The sequence below is a fragment of the Diprion similis genome, chromosome 12 (genome assembly GCF_021155765.1).
Source record: "Diprion similis isolate iyDipSimi1 chromosome 12, iyDipSimi1.1, whole genome shotgun sequence".
NCBI lineage: Eukaryota > Metazoa > Arthropoda > Insecta > Hymenoptera > Diprionidae > Diprion > Diprion similis.
Genome location: NC_060116.1, coordinates 12,639,659 through 12,651,902, shown reverse-complemented (window position 1 = coordinate 12,651,902; position 12,244 = coordinate 12,639,659). Strand labels below are relative to the sequence as shown.

Sequence of the window (12,244 nt, the reverse complement as noted above, 5' to 3'; positions counted from 1 at the left end):
TTGTACACACGTATAATATGTATATATATATATAGATATATATATAGCGCATGGTAAATTGATCACCCGCTGTAGCACCAAATATACATACAAATATCTAGGGTAAATATATTTTCGTCGGGCATTTGTTATGTATGTACTCGTAACTTTATAATAATGCATACAAATTAGACCGACGTCAATAAAATTTGTCAATTAACATCAAATACAAATCGTCAGGCTCGATGATATTGTATTAATTCACCTGGCTAAAATGTTTACAGATAATTGTTAACCCCTCGTGAAAAATTTACCCACGCGATTCACACACACCCCCGTAGAATTAACTTCAACCATCGGTCGGACAAAGCGCGTTGTTACATTAATTTGCTACTCAAACAATCATACGGTGGATGCGCGGCAAACACGCCGCATAATTCGCACGCACAAGTTTGCGCGATATAGTAGTTATGACCAGCGTTAACGGACCTCCGTGCTTCTTCAATTAACAACAATATCCGGTTACATAATTTCGACGATTGCGTACATCGTTGTACAGGTAGGCTACTCGAGGTAATTTACACGGTTAATTTCACTGAAAACATAAAATTTGAATTTTTTACAATAATTTTTATACCTACACTTGTTCCCGTGGTTATATTAAAATGCGCAAAATTTGGCGAACGAACGTTAGAATAAATCTTTGTCCAAAAAATAGGCGCAGCTAATACGATAATGTGTATATATATACCGTAGCGATAATTGATATTCCGCAAGATTTTCACGCCATATGGCGGACATTCGCTAGACGGATAAACGATCGAGTTATCGCTAAGTGTCTGTGTGTTTGTGTGTATGTATGTATAGTTTAAGGGAAGAACGGGGGTGCGCAAAGCGCGGCGGCGGCGGCGGCGATGTGCAGGGGGGAGAAAGAGAGAGAGTTTTACCGCAAGCTAGAGAGCGCGCGGTGGGAATCCTCTTATTTCGTCAGTCAACCGGAAAATAAGAATTTCCGCGAGAAAAGCGTCGGGGAATAGAGGAACTCGTCGCGGTGATTCCGTTGCAGCGTGAGTTTCTCCCTCAGTTTTGCAACTTCGCCCACCTCACCTGACCGCGAGCGAAAAAAACAAGGTAAAACAAACAACGGTAACAGAAAAGTCACCCTCGCTTGGCAATCTCGTCAATTTAAACAAGGGCGGTAATTTTCTAATTGCATATAACAATTTGAGAGAAACAAAGAGAGAAAGAAAATCATTTTTCTAGCAAGCTTTTTTTTTATGGAACAAGATGTACCGCGGTCGGCAAAAAAAGCACATCTAACCCCCCCCCGCAACATTTTCCCTGTGTAATTGAAAACATTTACTCTCACGCTACTCGCGCGCAAGCTCGACCGGAATTCCTTTTTCGAGAGCTCGCACAGCCGTTTAAAAGCACAAGTGTTTCGAGGGTTGCAGGCCACGCTCTCGAACTATACGTCAATTTGAAACCTCTCGACTCGACGTGCAGGAATTTTTTTTTTTTTTTTTCCTCTTTTTATTTCCTGAGGGTCGAAGTGGAGGGGCGGGGGGTGGACGTCTCTTCGCCTTCTCTTGAACGAGGAGGCAAAATTATAATACGCGCGGGTGTGATGTGCGCACGGATCGCCAAAAGCTTTTGATTGAAAGGAAAAAACCATTAGAGAGAGGGTCGCGTTTTCTTGAAATTCTCACCGACACGGGCGTCGTTTTCTGCAAACCGAAACGACGCGACGCTTCGACGCCCAAAGACCCGACTCGTGTCAAGTGAAAAATATCGTCCGGTTTTCTAGCTCTTGAAAGCCCCGGCCTTTTTAACACTGGGCTTCTACCCCCTCCTCACCTTTATCCACCCTCAAAGCTACTGGATAAAATACACGTTATTATCAACCCTTGGAAGAGCCACAATGAGTTACCCCTCCTCTCATCTTCGTATACTTACAACGATATTTTTAAACCGTTTTTATACTATCTCAGATTTTGAGATTTTCTCTCGCCCTCTACCGATTACGTAAAGCTGGCGACAGCGTTGAGTAATTTTCGGGTCGTTTTCGACGGGGTGGAAAATACTTGCAACCTGGGTTTTCAAAAGACTTGTCTTACCTCGTGAAAATGTGATGATTAATAACTGTAAAAATCCTTTCTGATCGTGTGAATGTATTATCGAATAATGTAAAGATCCGAGGCATTCAATTGCCTATTATCGATTCTCCCGAGTTTTCAGCGGCAGCCATTTTGTGACTGAAGGAATTTACGTACAAGACTTTCAAAAGTACATACATATCTTGGCGATTCCACAAGGAACGTTATACTTTCTTCGATGTTTATTGAAAAGTTAAGGTACTATAGAAAACGATTGTGACGGTAACGTGTGACAAACCTGTTGGTTTTGGTTTTTCACCTCAAGTAGGTATACAAGGTATCACGCTTGGTGAATTGTGAAAGGAACTCTGCTCCGAAACCGCGCCTTAGAATGTGTAACACAGGTATTATACATATTATATACCATGTCGTAGTTTCGTTTGATGTGAGAATTTGGGGACGACTAACAGTCAAAGTAGCAGCACATACCGCGACGAATCGGTAATAGGATCTGTATCGTTTGTATACCTATACATCTGCACACACACACACACACACACACACACACATAATGTACGTATACATCAAAAGCCAACACTCTCCTTGATGAGGCGTTCGGTGCCTCGAGGCCTAATCGCGAAGAAGAGATGAAAGCCGTTAATGGTGATTTTCTGGTACCAAAGTACCAAAGTACCAAATGCCAGTTTGTACAACGTTTGTACTTGGATACGAGGTGGCTGCCAATTCCCGTGTCTCCGTTACCCAAGTTCGGAAACTCGGTGAACATATACTCGAAGAGAAAGGGAAACATCTTGGATATAATACCGTACGAATAGCTGCAGAGTTGTTTGGATCTGCGAGTGGGTTTCCAAATTCCCCAAATCTTACTATCGCCCTCGTCTCTTCTCCGCGGGATCCGGTGACGGGAGCTTGGATTTGAGATGCCCATCCTGAAGGTGGGGTGCGAGACTTCCCCGAAGGCAAGGGATGGATACTGTAAGCTCGGAGGCGCAGAGGTGCTTCCGGTGAGAGTTTCAAGTCGGTACCGAGGCGCCCATTCACCACTTGAACAATAAAATCGCATAGACAATGTATACGAAGAACCATTGTTGTCAACTCAGGAGGTCTGAAACGCGCTATAAAAGCCCCGCGAGCCTTGATTCCTTAGAATGGTGCGAATGAAAAGTAGGTCCTTCTATACTATCCCTCTCTCTCTCTGTCTCTCTCTCTGCACTCTTCTCGGTTTTGATTAAACCTTTGCCTGCTTTCTTTTTTTTTTTCTTTCTTCCTCTTATCTCGCTCAGCTATTTCTTCTTTCTCTTTACTGATCCAGCCTCCTTTCTTTCATCTGTTCACCTCCGGGTCAGCGAAGTCCTCAATTTAAGACTGCATCTTGCTACCTTGAACGTGATGCAGTTTAATGCTTGAAAAAATTCATTTCTGAACTCCGTTGATAAGTTTCTAAATATGTTTCTAATGTTTACATGTATATGAGTAAGATTAAAGACATGATTTATAATGATGGAATGTTTTCTGGCCTGCAGCTATGTGGCGGTATTAAAATACTTTATATCGCCGTTTCACGATTGCGGCAGCGGCGATGAATATTACCGCGGAAACTATTTTAATTGCGCTAAAAGTTGCGCCGCGGCGTAGAGGGAGGAAATATAATTATAAATATAATTCATCTCCCCACCACGAAATCGGGCGTATAACCTCCACAGCTTATATCCGGGCGGGTTAAAGAAAGCCGTTCTTCATCCGGGGAGTTATTTTAATGGGGAATTTAACCTAGTTTCAGATAATAACTGTCGTAAAAAAAATAAGGAAAAATAAAAAGAAAATATCCACCAACGCGCCACGCGCTTCCGGGACTCGCAAAACTCCGTCTTGACGGGCGAACAGATACGATGACCACCACCTTCGCGAACTTCCCGGTATAAAGAAAGTTAGTCTTCAGGTAAACGGGGAGAGAAATCGAGTCGTGGTGGATACGGAAGCTGCTAGTGGGACACGAAAGGTGGCTTCGGGCATCGGGATTAAGGAAGAGTGGATAGTTGAGTGAGGATTAGGGGTTACAGGATGCTGTTCGTGGTTTTCTTTTGTTTCCACCCCTCGCCTCCTCTTTTCTATAGTGTAGACGCTCTCGAGCCAGGGGATGTTTGTTCTTGTAAGTGGTCGGTTGGATTGTGCTCGAGGAGAACGAGAATTATTAGCAAAGAACGGTCGAGTCGGAAGGGTCGAAAGAGAGTTACGGTGAGGTGATGAGAGGGGGATCAGGAGGAACGAGGGTAGATGGACGGGCGAAGAATCTCGAGATGCAACTAACAATAAACTGCACGATATGAACTGGCCGAGCCCCCCCCCCCCCCCCCCTGCCCCCCGTAAACTGTTATTAATCTGAAGGAAGACAGGTGCGCAGGGATCAAATATCCCCTAATTACTCCCCTGTCACTCAATTAATCCAACTTCATCCCTGCGTCCATTGTTCGCGGTCTGAGGTCTGACACAATTCAATAAAGATCGATCGATACACGAATACGTATACATACACACATACAGGGTACATTGTAATGGCCGAAACACACACGAACACACAGGAACATTTGACTTATATACGAAATTTGGAACAATTACCTGAATAACGCAGCTGCGCTAACATTGGCCAAGAAAATGCAGATCTCATCGCCAAACTCGCGAATCAAACATCATTCGTTACACAAATTACACTTCGTTCCTTCGTTCCTCCGTGAAACATCCGCTGAAGGAGTTGCGCAATGATCGTAGGTGCGAATGCAATTGCAGAAGCTTTCGAGGTATTATGCGCATGGACCCGAAATCGCGATCGATCAAGCATGATCAAGGACGTTACGAAGATCCACAGGTGATCAGAACTAAGTTCACCATTTCGTGTTCAACAGCTTCCAACTATCTGTCAAAAATTGAACGCTCAAACTCTGTTGTATCGGAATTACCTGATCGATAGAAAATCTTACAGGCACGTTTGTACGCACCGATAAAAATTTTTTGTACGCTATGATCGATCTTCGATTCCTTCGGTTAATTCCTTCTCAGCACCTTCGTTAGTTTTAATCTATCACCTTTGTCGTGCTCTCGGTGCTCCTTGTAGGTACAAACTCAAAGGACGATCACCACCTCGAGTTCGAGGCCAGGGTGACTTCACCCTGAATACGTGGTTGCCACGCTTTGAGCTTTACCGCTGGTCCTCAGTCGGCAGGGTGTTCCAATTACGCGGAGCGCTGGGGAGGATAAGCCTCGACGTATTCGCGGGTCGAGGTCCTGGGAATTATTGTATTCCATACGAAGGATCATTCTTCCCTCCATTACCGGGTTGTTATATGAATTCCATTTTACTGCGAATGAAAGAGGCACTTCGCTGGAGCGGGATTTCAAACGGAGGAACTGTCATCATCAGCAGACGACTCTCCTGCTGTTGCAGCGTTTCATCCAGCAAATTCGTATAACAATACGGTAATCTTGAAAGCTGAACTCTGCACGCCCGATACTCGCGGATCGTATTATTCTGCCTGCTCTCGGTATCGCCTCGTCGTTCTCTGTGTATCTGAAAAACTTATACAAAAAATTCAAAACTACCCTCTTTTCTATTCTCTCGTTGTACGTATGTACATACGTCACTTCCTGCCTGACTTGTCTGCTTTTGTCAGATTTATAACAGAGCTTTCTATGCTGAAAGGGATGAAAGGTGACGGACAGAATTCAGTTTCGCATACATTGCAGTGAGACTTCTACGTACTGATTTAATACAGTTCAATATTCCAGAGGACTTCCTTCAAATTTTATTAGCTTTTTTTTCTCCATCTAATCCACGACCGACTCGCAATTATTCTGGTTTCACTATCTTAACTCACCCGTAATGTCGATCATGAAAAGCTTGAGTCTTGTACTCGAAGAGGACTATAAACGATGATTATCCGCGAACTGAAATAAGTTTTACAATTTTTTCTATAGTCATTGTTGATTTTAATATTAACAATTTTTTTTTTGCTTCTATCCAAACAAGTGCAAAATTCTCGCAGAATAATTCATAGCTGGTACGTTCTTCGGTTACCTGCAGGACGAATCGCGGCGTATTAATTTTCTCTATTCGTTTCTGCCACTATTTAAACGTGTAATTTTCATCTCTGGCTGACGGTGCAGGATGTTTCTCGGTTAACCTTCGTGGCTTATATTTATATCCTGGTTTCTTGTTAACCGTACCGCAATCTCATTGCCGGCTCACGAATTTCCCTGCAGCGTAGCGGGTTGCGAGTGCGTTTTTTTTTTTTTTTTTGTTTTTTTTTCCTTTTCTTTTCTTCTCCTACATCCACCGCGTAGAGTCGGAAGCGGCCAACTTATGCAAACAAGCTTTTGAGTCACTCGGTATAGTAATCGCTCCTCTGCACTCGCCTAAAAACTGTGATTCGTCTTCGACTCGCAATATTTATCCTCCGGAATTTACGCCCCTGCAAACTGTCCGGTTTCCCCTCACATCCCAAAGGCCGCCAAATAAGCCCGGGTCGATTCCGGATGGCGAAATACCGCATCCGATGGCCAGCTATGGCCGCGGACAAATTATACCTCCGGGGTGGAATTCTTCTAAGAATCAATTCCGCCCACCTTCAAGGTCCCAAACACCTCAAGCGACGAAATTCTTCCGTTCTTTCCAATTCTTTGTTTCAAATCCGGGGATCAATTGATCGCCATATTCGTCAAACTTTATTGATAAAAAAAAAATCGTGTCGAACTAATTCGTAAGCAAGTTTTCATAAGCAGAAGTTATCGTATAGGTACATGAATTTTACGAATTACGAAAATAAAATTGATCACAAGAATATTACAGGAAATTTGCGAAAAATGATGCTACGGATGGTCTTGAAAAATAGGGGCGCTGAGGGGGTGAGTAGTTCTTGACACGGCGAGAGGGGAGGACTTTGACGGGGGCGTTGGCTTAGCGCCTCCAAGTCAAAGCGACCTTTGTAAGCAGGCAGGCACCCTCGGGACGGATGGCGGGGGCGGTAAATGAGTTTGCGGCCTAAACAAGCCCATCTCGGGGCGTTTTCGCGGTCGGTAACGTACCACCCACAGGACTCCTGCAACGCTGTCGTCTGCACCGACGTACGTTCCGGTTTGCGACCCTCGCCGCAGGGCGGCCAACCCTCCTCACCCTCTTGCTCACCCTGCCAACCTCTCGGCCCGTTTGCCTATATGCAGGGGGGGGGGGGGGCGGGGGGGTCCATTAGGCTCGTCACAAAAACAGTGTCATTAAAAAATTGACAGTTTTTATCAATTTTATCACGGAGTAACCGCACACTTAGTATTTATTAAATTGTTAGATTCGGTAGAAGGCTACGAAGATGACTTTGAAGATAAAAAAAGGAGGATACTAATGTTATAAACTCAAACTTGGACATCGATGCTTAATTTCAAATCGCTTCGAAATTCGTCAGAATTCAGAAGATCCATTCGATTTCACTTTACGATGGCTAATTTTATTCTTAGGTGACTAATTTCTACAAATTCACTCATGTTTAACGTTTGATAATGTGAAAATGAAAAATAAAAATTGTTTCAATGAATTTATTGGTACGAGTATTCTAAATAAATTGAGGCACCACAGAATGAAGACGGGCGAATTTACCAGATTTTTAACCAGTTCGACGCGATTTAAAACGGAGCAGCATCGATATCTAAGCTTTCATTTTTAATATCAGTACTTCTCCGTCCTGATATTTTTTGCGAGATTTTCGCAGCTCACGAGTGTATTAATTTGACGAATACTCAACACGGTCTTTGGCCAACCAAGCTGCTTAAAACTTATAAAGAAGCAGCAAAGAAAAGTGGTCGCAGAAAAAATTTCAAATCCAGACTAACTGAACTTAAGGTATCTGCAAATGAAAAGAAAATATACCGGAAAAAAAGTAAAATGAAATTCTGTAATTCTTGAGACTCTTTCACTCGAGTCTGTTATCCGATTTTATGTTGGAATGCGAAGCGAATTATCGCTCTTTGTTGTGTCGGAGGTCTGTGTGCAAAAACCCACACATTATATCACGCGCATGACAATTCTGCGGTATTTCGATCACACTGATCGAAGCCCTTCTCTTCTTTTCATTGTTTTCTGTCAATCTTTTTCCTCTGCTCGCGCGGATTGACGATACACGTGGAAACAAATTTGAACTTGTTAAAGCTGATGTATTTTAGAACACAATACTAAATCAGTCCTCGATTCTATGTAAAAGATGTGGACCCCCCACGTCTTATCACCGGAAAAAATTAGTACAGGCTTGAAGAGCTAGACACTTGTGTATAAATATATCTTATAAATATAATGCATATATATATATATATATATATACATATACACATTTATGTGTGTGTGTGTATGTACACATATAGCACGTTTGGTGATTTATGCATGTATACAATTCGCTGCTCACGATACAAAGTAAATTTCATTCGGTGGAAATAAATTCTCCTCCGGGGTTTCACGTTTAATACGATTTTTCTTTCCTTCTCCTCTCTTTCGTTCTTTGTCATTTTCTGGCTGAGCATTACAGATTTTGCCAGATCGAAGTCTCGTTTGTTTGTCGTTAGACATGAAAGAAAAGATTTACTCGCCGTCCGTGAACAAACCGTAAGGTAAATGTCTGCAAAATTATATTTTATCCGCACGATCGTAATCGTTCCAATTTTTTGATTCTTCTTAATTTTCACGGTGCAAGAATTACATTATGACACGCTAATATCCTACCTCCCATATTTTCACCCCTTGGATTCTCACAGTATAAAAAGTTCTGAATTTTGTTATCAGAAGAAAAAAAAAAGAAAAGAAAACACCTCGAGAGACTTATAACTTCTTTTATATCAATATATTTTCAAAATATATTCACTCGGGACAAGTTTATATATTACACATTACGGCTCGCGATGATATAACCTTTTTAACAAAGTTTGATAGAAGGGAAAGTACGAAACAAAACAAAAAAAAAAGAACTTTCCATCGAAGAAAACGATCGTCGCCAAACCGCTGTACAAATAAAAACTTTTCGTCTTATCGTCAAAGTAATGTTCTCGGTTCTTCCGCAGTCTCGTTCGACTTCTCGTTTTCTCTACATCAACATGTTCCTTTAATATAACTCACGATGGAATGAATTATTCAGTGCAATAATTACAAGAGTAGCTTATCCGACGATTATTTTTTTTTTTTTTTCTATTTGCTTGAATAACGAAAGCGAATGTCTCATAAATATAGGTACTACCACGATAACGAATTCACCGAAGAATCCGAGAGATGATCAGGCATTTCCGAAGCCGGTAACACTGAAAGAAAAAAAGTAATTAAATCATTAAATGTGTGGTCACGTTCAGCGAAGTGATTATTTATTTGTGTAAATAAAATTTAGTCAAAATCAAACAAATGTTTTATTAAACCAAGAGATCTTGAATTGGGACAAATAAATATCCTCTTCGCCAACCGTGACCACACATATTTAGTCGATTCAAATGACTTTTTTTCTATCAACGTTGGGTCCGTGCCGTATTTATAATAGATACAGGTGCAATACGCTGAACGACCCGCAATGCATTGAAAAATATGCCGAACCTCGCAGGAGCAGTTGCAGAGGGTATTTCTTCGTCGAAAGTCAGCGAAGCGTGTGTGTAGACGCGGGGTTATGCATGCCTTCCCCGGGGTGCTTTTCTAAATATATACATAACATGCCACGTCTGTACATACCTACGTAAATACGTGGATATAGATACGCTGGAGGAGATACACGAAAGTCGGTAGGTATCTGAAACGCACGGTCCATAAAGCTGCAGGGCAATCGGCTCTTTCGAGTATCATCATAAGAACCAGATGGAAACCATCTATCGCGCGGTAAACCAAAGCTGGTTCCTCTTCTTATCCTTTTTCCTTTTTCCTCTTCCTCGTTTGCGATAGATAGTCGAGGGTTATCGGTGCTCGTTCTCTTTTGATCCGCGCTCTTTTCACGGCCGCGTAAATAAAACCGACGCCGATTCGATCCGGTTGGTCGCAAGTGGTAGCGGCTGACTCTGGTCGGCCACCGACGTCGACGTCGGCGTCTCGGGCAAATCGGTGCCAGCCATTCGCCTGGTGCTTGAATAAAGCTGGCGTGCGCCTTGCGATAAAAGCTACGTTGGATGCGTGCCTCGATCTCGATGACGTTTCATGACTACATACTTAAGTCAACGTCGGGTTAAAACGCTAAATTTCCTCGCCCCAAGACTCGATCTGCAATTAAAACACGCTCGAGGCATACGAATATTCAACTTGAAACTCGAGGGGCCGATGACGAAAAGGAGGAAAAGTCACTCAAGAAACTTCGACGGTATTCAAACAATGTCTTTGCTCGTTACACGTGCCTGTATACGTATACACTTACAAGAATAGGACTCGGAAGAATCGTATTTATGTAGAAATATGGTACTCGTGATCAATTTTCGTATTTAGAATAGAATAATTATGACTTGTTTCACTATTTTCGTAACAGGAAACAGAAATTGTTTCTATTGAATGTAGGACTTTTATTTTAATTAGCATTTGTTTTTACTAATCGAACTAGGTTGTATCCAGCTCACACCTTTAATCAAGTTTTATCTTGAAACAGAAAATATGTGTGAAACCGGTAAAATAATACATCTTCCGCGTAATTAGTGCGACGATGCATCTCGTTGTGTTACATACGTTATCATACAACGTAACAAAGTGTATATTCGCATAGATCCTGCATCCGAACAAAAAATAAGATGCAAAGTTTTAACGGAACAAAGCGTGCAACAGCGTAGGTTGAAAATTGAGTTTTGAAACTTTGGTACAGAGAAAATGCATACGTACAACGATTATTATATTTATATGTATATTTTTTCAAAGTATATTTATGCATAATAATATACGAGTATCGCACTACAAACACACACACACACACATTGATGTATATAATCACATAGTGTGGAATAGTGAAAGAAGAAGGTGCGTAGATAATCGTTTTCTTGACAACGGTAGGAAAGGGGGGAGGAGGAGGAGGAAGTAATAATCGCGGAAGCAAAACTGTGCGAGCTCGGACCTAATAATAAAGCCGATGTGGTTAGAGTCTCCCCGGCGGCAGCGTCGCGACGCCCATCAATCGAGCCCCGCGCGACTTGCCCGGTTAGATTCGATTTACGACACGCTGCCAGAGATATCGCCACCAGATTGCCATTGGTCTCTCCTGTCACAACTTCCTCCCTCTCCCTATTCCCTCCCTCCATCCCTCCAATCCTCCCTCCATCCTCGACTGCCAAACCACCCCTTTTCAACCCCTAACTCGCCGCTTTCTACTCCCTCTGCGTATCGCTATCGATCAGACATTCGCACACGTACAGAAAACGGGGAGAGAGAGAAAAAAAGAGACGCTGCGTTTCACGGTTCGACATACGGAAATATTATATTCTTTGTGCGTGTATTTTTAGCGTTTATATTTGTACTTATTTATTTCGCCATAGTTAGGCTTTCGAATAATCTCACCTTACTTGGAAAAATAAAAACATATTGCTCGCGATGGGAAGATTGGATTGATCGAATTATTTGAATCAATCAAAATTGTAGTGATTGAGAATTTTCCTTTTCGTTTTCTTTTCCCTTAAGTATAGATTGGATCAGTATAATGAAAAAAGATTCAACGTATACAATTGAAGCAACTTGTTTTTAATGACGTCGTTTTCCGGAAACTTTTGCGCAGAAATCTGGCACCGAGATGAGGGAAACTGAACAAGCAATTCTGACGGGTAATGAATTTGTTGAACAATGCACACGACGACGAAATATTCAGGCAACTCCACGTGGATCTACAACCAGTGACTTTTGCAGTTACACACATCCACTCCTCTCGAGTCTCTCTTCGCCTTATCCTTTACTGTTCAAACCTTTCCCACGATTTATTTACATTTTACAAACAGCGTCCCTTGTTCACCAGTCTGGGAACCAAGGACACGCAGGAGTTGGTGTGCGACTCGAGTACTCGTGCGATTAAGTGCACGTTTCGCTCTTACCTCTCTTACGCCAGACGTAACGCAAGGAGAGACCTGGACGAACCGTAATATACGAGGACTGAATTGACGAGGGGCTACAGTGGCCTTTTATGGAGGCC

General features: G+C 42.3%; 1 protein-coding gene across 5 annotated transcripts in view; it reads left to right on the top strand.

The window, feature by feature from the left end:
- LOC124412915 (RNA-binding protein Musashi homolog 2-like) overlaps window positions 1–12,244 on the top strand; it is a 133,294-nt gene that overhangs the window by 51,031 nt on the left and 70,019 nt on the right. The window lies entirely within an intron of this gene.